This window comes from Scyliorhinus canicula, chromosome 3, assembly GCF_902713615.1.
Source record: "Scyliorhinus canicula chromosome 3, sScyCan1.1, whole genome shotgun sequence".
In the NCBI taxonomy this organism is placed as follows: domain Eukaryota; kingdom Metazoa; phylum Chordata; class Chondrichthyes; order Carcharhiniformes; family Scyliorhinidae; genus Scyliorhinus; species Scyliorhinus canicula.
In genome coordinates, this window is record NC_052148.1 from 70,346,347 (window position 1) to 70,357,286 (window position 10,940).

A 10,940-nucleotide genomic window follows, 5' to 3' on the forward strand; every position below is an offset into this window, starting at 1 on the left:
GCAAACACGGGGAGAATGTGCAAACTCCACATGGACAGTGACCCAGAGCCGGGATCGAACCTCGGACCTCTATGGCATGAGGGCCACATCATAGGTTACTCCACAAACTAAGGACTCATTGTGTAGGGGGTAACTTACTAGCAGGTAAGGCCAGTTGCAACTAATGGAATGTCACAAGGATAAGCCCTGAGGCCGCAACTGTTTACAATCTTTAACAATGACTTGGACAAAGGATCAGAATGTTCAGTAGTTAATTCTGCTGATGCAACAAGATAGATAGAAAGTAAGTTGTCACGAGGAGGCGAAGAGTCTGCAATGGGATATAGTTAGGCGGCATGGTAGCACAGTGGTTAGCACTGTTGCTTCACCACCCCAGGGACCCGGGCTCGATTCCTGGCTTGGGCTACTGACTAAGCCAAGTCGGCACATTCTCCCTGTATCTACGTGGGTATCCTCCGGGTGCCTCCCACGAGTCCTGAAAGACGTGCTTGTTAGGTGAAATGTGCATTCTGAATTCTCCCTCGGTGTACCCGAACAGGCACTGGAATGTGGCGACTGGGGGATTTTCAAAGTAACTTCATTGCAGTGTTAATGTAAGCCTACTTGTGACACTAATGAAGATTGTTATTATTGTTATTAGATAGGTTAAGTAGTGGGCAGAATTTGGCAGATCTTAATGTGCCAAAATGCAAATTTGTCCACATTGACAGGAAGAATAGAAGAGTAGTATACTATTGAAATGGAGAGAAATTGCCGAACTCAGTGGTACAGAGGGATCGAGTGCCCAGGTACATGAATCTCAAAATGTTAGTCTCCAGGTACAGCAAGTGATTAGGAAGGCTAATGAAATATCATTGTTTATTGCAAGGGAAAATGTTACTGCAGCTGTAGGGTCTTGGTGAGGCCACATCTGGAGTACTGTGTCCAGTTTTGGCCTCCTTGTTTGAAAAAAGATCAGCCAGGAGCATTTCAGAGTTGGTTCTATCGACTCATCACTGGAATGAAGAATATATCTTTTGAACTTATCCTCTGGAAGAAAGGTTGAACAAGTTGGGCTTCGCCCATTGGAGTTTAGAAGGATGGGAGGTGTTCTTATTGAAACAGTAAAATCCTGAGTGAACTTGATAGGTTGAATGCTGAGAGGATGTTTCCTCTTGTGATCGAGACTAGAACGAGGCGACACAGTTTAAAAATAACAGGTCTTGCTTTTAAGATGAGAGTTTTTTTTCTCTCAGAGGATCATTGGTCTGTGGAATTATCTTCCCCAGAGAGCATTGGAGGTTGGGTCATTGAGCTTATTCAAGGCACATTTAGCTAGATTTTTGATTGACAGAGGAGTCAAGGGTTATGGGGAACAGACAGGAAAGTAGAGTTGAGACCACAGCCAGATCAGCCATGATCTTAATGAATGGCGGAGCAGACTCAAAGGATAAATGGCCTACCCCTGCTCCTAGGGCACAAGGTAGCATTGTGGATAGCACAATTGCTTCACAGCTCCAGGGTCCCAGGTTCGATTCCCGGATTGGGTCACTGTGCGGAGTCTGCACGTTCTCCCCGTGTCCACGTGGGTTTCCTCCGGGTGCTCCGGTTTCCTCCCACAGTCCAAAGATGTGCAGGTTAGGTGGATTGGCCATGATAAATTGCCCTCAGTGTCCAAAATTGCCTTTAGTGTTGGGTGGGGTTACTGGGCTATGGAGATAGGGTGGAAGTGTTGACCTTGGAGGGTGCTCCTTCCAAGAGCCGGTGCAGACCCAATGGGCCGAATAGCCTCCTTCTGCACTGTAAATTCTATGATAATCAATGTTCTCTGTTCCTGTATGCCTCGGCCTTTTTATCCCTTTCCATTCAACGTGGAATGCTCAGGTCTGAGAAGCTTAAGCTGAATTGCCTTCTTCCTAATCCTGCGCTCCTTAAACTGATTGTAATACCCCTTCTTCTACCCTGGTTAGGGTTTGCTAAAGTGCGCACAGTCCAGGGATCCTCCTGTTCTGTGTGGCTCAGTTCTGCACTAGGATGGCAGCTATCAAATGAGCCATTTCAGTTTGACATAAATTTTTATGCACCAGCTCTTGGGATGCTTTCTGTCTTCGGCACACGAGTTCCGTGCACAAGGAGCATGTATCAGGATTTCAGCCCTGCATTCCCCATCTTTTTCATTTAGTAAATGGAGCCAATTACCTGACTACTGCTGGCACACAATAGTCTGCACCTTTAGTTTAAGATACAAACGTGAAAAGCCCAGTTAAACGTTTCTTTAAAAAGAAGTAAACAGTACAGTTGTATGTATAAGTAGAAAGTAGCTGAGAGGATTCCAGTGAGAGTGTTCCAGACACACAAAACTCCAAACCTCATTGATTGTGATACTCCTTAGGCCTCAGCTGTTAAAGCAGAAAGATTTGAATGTCCAAATGCACTGATCACTAAAAGTGCATGGGATAAAAAGGGCAAACAAACGTTTGGGTTTATTTCAAGGAGTTCTACTATGAATGTGACCAAGTGATGCTTATTTAATATGTGGGCAGAATTTTCCAGCCATTTCCACTGGCACGATTATCCGGTCAGCATAGAGTCACAAATATTATAACAACTCAAGGGGTTAAATGATGAGGACAATTTTTCCAAACTACGTTTGCATTTTCCTGAGATTAGAAGGTTGCGGGCGATTTGAATGGGGCATTTAAAATGATGAAGGAACCTGATAGGTTACATAAATATGATAAAAGAATGATACAGCTCAAAAGGGGGTTCTTCGGCCAATCGATTTGTGAAAGTTTTTGAAAGAGCAATCCAATTAGTCCCAATGCCTTGCCAATTCCCCGTAGCCCTATAAATGTTTCCCCTTCAAGTATTTATCAAGTTTTCTTTTGAAAGTTCTGATTGAATATGCTTCCACCAGATCATAACTACTCACTGCGTAAATAATATTTTCCTTGTGTTAGCTTTGTTTCTTTTGCCAACCACCTTAAATCACCAATCTTCCAGCCACTGGAAGCAGTTTCTTCTTAATTAGGAAATCAAATCCATTCATCAGCAAACACATACACTAAACCTTATGTTAAACGTCTCTGCTTTAAAGGGAACAACCCCAGCTTCTCCAATCTCTCCACTTGACTGAAGTCTTTGATCCCTGCTTACCTTCCGATTGTGGGTTGGTGCAGACTCAATGAGCCGAATGGCCTTCTTCGGCACTGTATGTTCTATGTTCAATGTCTATGTTTGTTCTATCTCCTCTGTGACCTCGCAAAGATCCTGACATCCTTCTTCAAGTTTGGCGTCCCTAAATGACCACAGTACTCTAGCGGGACCATAACCTGTGTCTTTTTTTAATGTTTAGCATTAATTCCTTGCTTTCATTTTCTATGCCACTGCTTATAAAGTCAAGGATCATGCACGCCATTTTCACAGACTTCCCAACCTATCCTGTAACCTTCAAAGCTTTGCTTGTGTACATGCGCCCTCAGGTCTTCTTGTTCTTGCGGCGGTTTTAAAATTGCACTTTTTATTCCATATTTTGTCTTTTTGTTCTTCATCCCAAAATGTATAATTTCACTATTCTCTGCATTAAATTTTGTATGTCCACTTTGCCAGTCCCTGCCCATCTGAAATCAGTTACTATCCTTTCTGCAAAGTTTGAAATTACGCCCTGAACACCCATGCGTAGGTAATTAATACCAGCCTCAAGGGAACACCACTGTATGCTTCTATCAATTCTGCAAACCACTATTCTCAGTGTTACATTGGTCCCTCAAAAGAACAGGCTTCTCGATGAGTACCCTTGGCCATCCAATTTGTGTCAAAGTCAATGAGCTAAGAGCAGGCTGGCTGCTCCCAGGAGAAAATTTAATGGCCGTCTTCTATCCATTTTCTTTCTTTAAAAAGACATTCTGACAAGTCCATTAGCTGTTTGTATTGGCATAAGGGTAAAATTCTGCCTTTAAATTATTCAAGCATTGCTTGTAATTTAAATTTACATTCTCCTTTATCATTTTGGCCTTTGTTGCATCTGTGAAGAATAGCATCACATTGGTAGATTGCCCTGGGAACAATCACTGCTAGTAACTAAGCTACTTTTCATGGATGTTCATTGCAGAACTCCTATAAGACGTGACTAAAATACGTATTCAAATAATTAAGATAGGTACTAGAAAGTTTTGCTTTACTAAGAGGGTTGTTGCACTTTATGATAATTGGTAAGTGGTAAACAGATGAAGTGACATGCTAGTAAGGAGTGACTTGACAATTTCCTGAGGAAGGCATGTATGCGTGCGTGTGTGAGTATGTGTGGCATGTAACACGCACTAAGTCTTTTACCGGTGTACAATGGATAACCGTGGGCTCCTGCGGATTTCTTGCAGTATCAGCCTCCCCGGACAGGTGCCGGAATGTGGCGACTAGGGGCTTTTCACAGTAACTTCATTGAAGCCTACTCGTGACAATAAGCGAAAAAAAAGTGGAGAGATTTCCCTAAATTACCTCTTGATGTGTTTCTCTGGTTGGCATGATGGGGTGGGGTGGGTGGGGGTTGATGTCTTGGGGGTTTGCTTCTCCTAACGCTTAGCATGGTAAACAACTGAGCCATGCTCAGGTCTGAGAAGCTTAAGCTGAATTGCCTTCTTCCTAATCCTGCGCTCCTTAAACTGATTGTAATGCCCCTTCTTCTACCCTGGTTAGGATTTGCTAAAGTGCGCACAGTCCAGGGATCCTCCTGTTCTGTGTGGCTCAGTTCTGCACTAGGATGGCAGCTATCAAATGAGCTGTTAGAAGAGTCTTGCAATAATAATACCAAAGCTTAGATCTTTATAGCATATTGGGAACTGCATTCATTAAATTATTTTCAAAAGAATAAAAGTTGAAGTCTTTTGCTCATTGTATCTAAAAAGTGTAATTCTGCAACAATACCCGAATAACTGCAAAGTATTGGCATCTCTGGTTAAAAGGTTTATACAAGGCGGCTAATTCATTCGTTTGCACACTTATACTGAGCCGACATAAATGCTGATATTCCCCAAATGCATCTAGGACAACTGAGATTATGACTTTCTGCTTCTATGTCATTATTTAAGACAAAACAATTCTAATAAGCAATACAGAGGTTGAACTGGCAGTGAGAGAACACTAATAAGGAATACAGATCTGCCAAGAAAAAGAGAGAAAGGACAACTCCAACTCTTGTCCTTCCTGGAGCCAATTCCGGATTGAGGAAGTCCTGACCATTACTGTTTTTTTCATCTGGGAGGAATTGGTTCAGGCAACGGAAAAGGATTGGAAGTGTTCTTCTTTAAGTTCATGTTTCCTGTGTCATTGTAATATTATTTTGATTTGTTAGTGTTGTTTTTATGATGAGAATACCAACTATATGAACAATTATTTTCTTTCTCATTTGATGAACAGCCTATTAACCGGCACTCTGAATTTGGGATGCGAGTCTGTAATAATGGGTGAAAAACTGAAATGTTGTTACACTGTAACTGATGTCTGTCTGCCGTCATGCACTTAATCATGTTTTTATTTTAGCATTCACTGCATACATTACATTACTGTTAACCATGTGTTTGTAATCTTATAAGCCTTTGCAAGACTTCATCCATTTCCTTAAGTTTATTTTCTTGTTTTTCGATTGCAAGTATTGATTTTGACTGATGCTGTGTTTGGTACTTTTCCCCCTCCAAAAAACAAAAATTCTCTTCTTCTTTTGTCATTCGATCAAAAACCAAACCAAGCAGAGACAGTCATAACCCGCAGTGTCAGGCTGTAGGAAAAGTATCCATAACAATGAAATGGAGAAAACGGTCCAGTGCGTAAGTTCTGTCAACTAGAAGTTAAAGTGTGATCTGATGGCGTCATGTAACAAGCTCAACGATTGGTTGCATGACATGCCGTCAAGTTTCGTGGAGGTGCTGTGAAAGCATTTTTCTTGGATGTTGTATCAGTTAATGATTGGCCAGTCATGATCACATGTGCCTTTTGACTGCGTGCTGCCACTATTTTTGCTGTGCTCATTTTAGTTTAGTGTTTGCAGTGGTTCTTTCAATAATTATTATTTCTCTTTATTTTTTTTTATATTTTCTTTTAGTCCTGTCAGCTTTCTTCGCTTCTTTAGATGTCACATAAAACATTGATTCCAAATCCTTTTTTTTTAATAACTAAATAAATAAATAAATGAGGTTTACCTGTATAACAAAAAAAATGTGTGGTCAGTTACTTTGCACTGAAACTATTGTGATTTGTTTATTTTTTGGAGGAGGGGGCCTTTTTCATTTGAAGTGCCTAGGGCAAAAAAAAAATAGTCGGATGCTCGCCGTCGTAAATCCAAACTTACACAAACAAGATCAAAATGGCCGATGCGTGCCTAACAATTCCAGCAATTTCAGATTCATTTTCAGTAGTATGTAAAAACATTCAGAACAAAAGTGCTTTTTTTGTGCAACTGAAAAAGGGTCCTTTGAAATTGTTTTTTTATTTTTGCTGTTGTAATTGTTCGACTGCTGTGTACGGTTTGCTCTTTGTTTAACCAACAGTGTGGGAACCTGCCAGCATGGATTGATATTCCGCATGTGACTCTTCCACTGAAGTGGATCATTGCAGTTCTAGTTTCTTTTGTTTTAAAAGTGAAAGCGGAATCTGCCTGCTAGTTGTAGACAGAACTGCTGTGAGATTTTTCTTTGGATTAGTATTATCTCTAATGTTTTATATAGCATTGCACTTTTTTAAAACATGTAATGCAGATTCTTAAAGAGACAGTATCCCTATTTTTTTTGTGGGGTCAACCCAGGCTGAATGTCAAAACTTTATGGAATCAACTTTTTTTTAAGCTAATCCTTTCAAATATTGCAGCCTTCTCAAAATATTTTGTGGTTTCTGTTCCTCTCACCCGTCCTGGTGCTATCTTTAAAATAAACTCTTGCTTTGGATTGCTAAAGGGACTGCAGCATTTTCTCTCCCTGATCAAAGGCTGGATATTGGGCTCTTCCAAATTTTCTCTTGGCATCCATCTACCATGGTGATTTTCCCTAAATTTATCTTTCAATAGCTTCAACCGTTATCCTGTACATAATGAGGCAGTAATGCTCCACATGGAGCTTTTATAAGTAAATATGTTTTAAATATATTTTATATGCCCTTCGCACTTAACTTCTGTTCAAGGCTGAATTGTCCAAAATTCTTCAGTTTTTCAATCTGCTGCCTCTCAGAATCAGTCGTGTGCACCTCATTCCCGCCATCTCCAGTGTTTTAATTCCTCCCTTATATTTCAATGACCAAACTTGACTCAAGGTGGGGACTCACATAGAGTTTCAGCGCATGATATTCCAACTCGCATTCCTACTGAAATTAGCAATACTTGCACATTTCTTTCTGCTCTGTTCAGTATGACTTCAGTCAAACTGACAGCAGCAGCCTGATTGACAAACACCACATATCCTGTCTAGCTACCCGCCCTAAGTTGCAGTCCACTACTGTCCTGCACATTTAGGACTGGAGGACTTAATTTGCATTGAAAGACCCCACACATTGTCATGTTTCTGTCATAAAGATTGTGTGCTACCGCTGAATGAAGTCAAATACATTTATTACAAAGTATTTACAGCACAGAAACCAGCCATTGGCCGTACAGGTGCATGCCAATGTTTATGCTCCACACAAACTTACTCACACCCTTTGTCATCTAACCCCATCAACATACCCATCTATTTCTTCTCATCATATCTTGCTCCCCTTTAAATGCATCTATGCTCGTCACCTCAACTACCCCTTTAATTGCACTCTCTGGGTAAAGAAACTTTTCCTGAAATCCCTATTGGATTTATTAGTCACTATCTAACACGCTAATACAAGGGCTTTATCAATGCAGAAAAATTTGGGTGCTTATTCGACTCATCAAAAAATAACATATGTAGTCAAGCTGTAAATTTAAACTACACACAAATTTAATATTTTGAAAAGGCTGAAGGCTTCAGAAAAGGTTATGTTTTGTAGATGCAATCCCCGGACTTTCAGATTGAGGGCAAAAAAAAAAAGCAGGATGCTGTTTCTTTAGATTATAGTGACAGTAAAGCGCAATTGGTGTAGATCTATTAATCTTTCACGCTCACATCTCTAACCTGTCTTATCTTGTCTTCACCTTTTAGGGCGGAAACTGGAGAGGACCGCATGTACAAAAAAAATAATAAAAGTACTGTTAAATAAACCTTTGGACATATCAGCATACGCCAATCAAGCTGAAGACTTCTTCAGACTTTTATCTTTGACTGCTCTGATTGTTTAGACTGTTAAGTCTCTTCAAAATGTATCACTTCTGCTGAAGGATGAGTTTTGAACGCCTGGAAGGAGAAAATATAAAAAAAAGATACTAGGAGCTTGTAGAGCAACAAGTTGATAAGGAGTGCCTGTTGTCATCATGGATATAGTTGCCATGGTCACACATGGTAACAGTCACTATAAGTATCTGTCATTCCTTAGGTATTTTAGGGACCAAAGGACCAAACTTTTTATTGCAGACTTGTAGTCGTATGTAAATTACGGATTTCTTTCCTTCTCGCACTGTTCCTAAAACAGTCTGAAGAGTTTATCTTGAATTGTAAAAAAGTAAAGTAATAATAATGATAATACTTAACTGCTTTTAAATAAGCAAGATTGTAGTTCTTTGATACTTTGGGAGGCACTTTGGTATCATTAATTCAAGTAAGTAGTTTTCATATGGTTTTCTGTAACTTTCATGAGGACTGAAATTTGAGATTGGCTTAACTGTGACCTGTGGGAAGCAAAAAAAAATAATCTTACTGAGCGAGGACTATTTTGGAAATAGGATTATTGCTTGAAAATGGTTCATTGTGTTCTTAACCTTCCCTTAAAAAAAGAAACTCAATAGATGTACAGAATAATAAAAAAAACTTTTAAATTACCGATATAAAAATATAAAAAAATTAGACATAAAAATGCAAAAAAATAGAGGTTAGCGTTACTGCTAAAAATAAGAAATCCTGTAGAATTGTAATTTTGTAGAATTTAGATGAGCATATGTTCATATACTGCCAATTGCTATCTGATCCTGTTAAATACTGAGAGAAGATAAGCTACACTTGGCAGCTCCTTGACTGCAATCATTCCAGCTACGATTAAAAAGAATTAAAAATATATTTAAAAAACACACATAAAAATGGAAACTATTGTAAACATTGCAGCAAAACGCCGATGCGAATATCCAACAGGTTAGCGAGGACCTGGTCTGACACGCATCAGTCTGGAAAACCTGCTTGACATCATCAGGACCTGCTCTTAGCGAAACTCTTACCGACCTCCATCCATTATGATAACACACTCTTGTGTTCAAACAAAAAGTAAACTTCAGGGCCAGTGTAAAGCCCTGACTCCCACCAAATTAACATTGAGTCCGTATTTCAAAAGAAATAACACAAAAAAGAGAATCTCTGCTGTTTACAGGAGGTACCAAAAAAACAGAGAATGTTTAAAAGGTTCTGGCTCTGTTTTATGTAAATAAATTTGCATATTTTGTAGGACTTTTACTGTACTGATTGAGAAAAAAAAGGAAACTATTTAATGAAAGCACGGTATTTATCTTTGGTAACTGATGCAATGAAGCAGTTGAAACAAAAAGCACTGTGTTGATTGCTGTAAAATCTGGAACCAATTTATTTATGAATTATTTATTCAGTTTATTTATTGTTCTTTCAGGAGGATGTCATAGTTTAAGTTAATTTACAAATGCCAACATTATGGCTGGCTGCTGCTTTGTTTTATTTTTTAAAAATTTATTCCTCGTCAGAGATTTTTTAAAAATACATTCATTTTGATATTTTTTAAATTTCTATTCGCTGTCTCTTTTTTTCTATAATTTTTGTTTCTGTCACACTTTATCAAAAGAAAAATACTGTATACCTATATCCAGTGTGGCATACAGTTATTACAAGACTGCTCTCTTCACTCTCAATTACCTGGAAACAATTGTAATCTTCATGTAAGTACTGGATGACGCTTTTCAGCTTAGCCCTAAATAAAGCACAGTTTAAGAAAAAGCACCTTGGTCTCTTTTGGGTCTTTTCACATCGCCACTGACTTGCACATTCAACCCAAGTGGTTGCATGCAATTTCTCACACATCAGCTTTGCTATTTTAAAACTGTCGAAAAGATTGCTCTATCTTTAGGGAAGCTACAAGCTGTGAAAAATTGTTCACTAATGAACAAAGGTTTCCCTGACAACCCCAGAACTAACAATGGAGGGTAAATCCATTCTCGAAGCAATCAGGTTCGACGTAGGGTGCCTGCACTTTTCCAAACACCAAATCAAAGAGAAGCCTGGAGAGGAGCTCAGAATACCACCATGCAGCCAAGAACTACTGATACCTAAGGGTATCACTCCAGCACTCTACCACCATAGGTGTAAGAACAACACAGAGAGGCACCGAGGAAAGTGGTTTATAAAAACAGTGCCTGCCGCAACATGAACTTGCTTTATACGCAGCGTCTTTAAACTGGTAACATTTTCCCAGCCATTTCACATGAGAATATTCAGACAAAATTTGTAAAATAAAACAAAGCAATACCAGGATAGGTGACTAAAAGCTTGGCCGAAGAGGCAGAACCCCCTTGCTCCAAAATCCAAACGTCGGAATTTGGCCCCCGAAATCTCCAAATATGAAAACATTAAACCAGAATAGGGGGTGCGTGTTATGCAGAGTGACAATTCTGATCAGGGAAGGGAGTTAGCAATTTTGGCAGTAAATGTGTTGGATGCATAGCTCTCTGATAAATAAGATACTGGTTGCATTACCAGAGGGAAAGGATACAAATCAAATGATTTACCATTATTACTGCAGTAGTCACTGATGATGTGCCATATGGAGTGCTGTTTGTGATACTCATCACTGCACCATACAAGTTATATTATTTGGTCCTCAAGAGGGTGCAGTATTGTGCTTAATCT

At 39.4% G+C, this 10,940-nt stretch overlaps 1 protein-coding gene across 18 annotated transcripts in view; it reads left to right on the forward strand.

The window, feature by feature from the left end:
• The window catches only part of celf4 (CUGBP, Elav-like family member 4), a 1,331,379-nt gene extending 1,321,348 nt beyond the window's left edge, over window positions 1–10,031 (forward strand). For 17 of the 18 annotated variants that reach the window (XM_038790659.1, XM_038790661.1, XM_038790660.1 and 14 more), the window contains one exon: window positions 8,127–10,031. The gene's annotated coding sequence lies outside the window, so the exon portion shown is untranslated. Of the gene's footprint in view, window positions 1–5,720; window positions 5,799–8,126 lie in introns of all 18 variants that reach the window. The other variant, XR_005459940.1, reaches the window with a different exon arrangement.
• The last annotated feature ends 909 nt before the right edge of the window (window positions 10,032–10,940 follow it).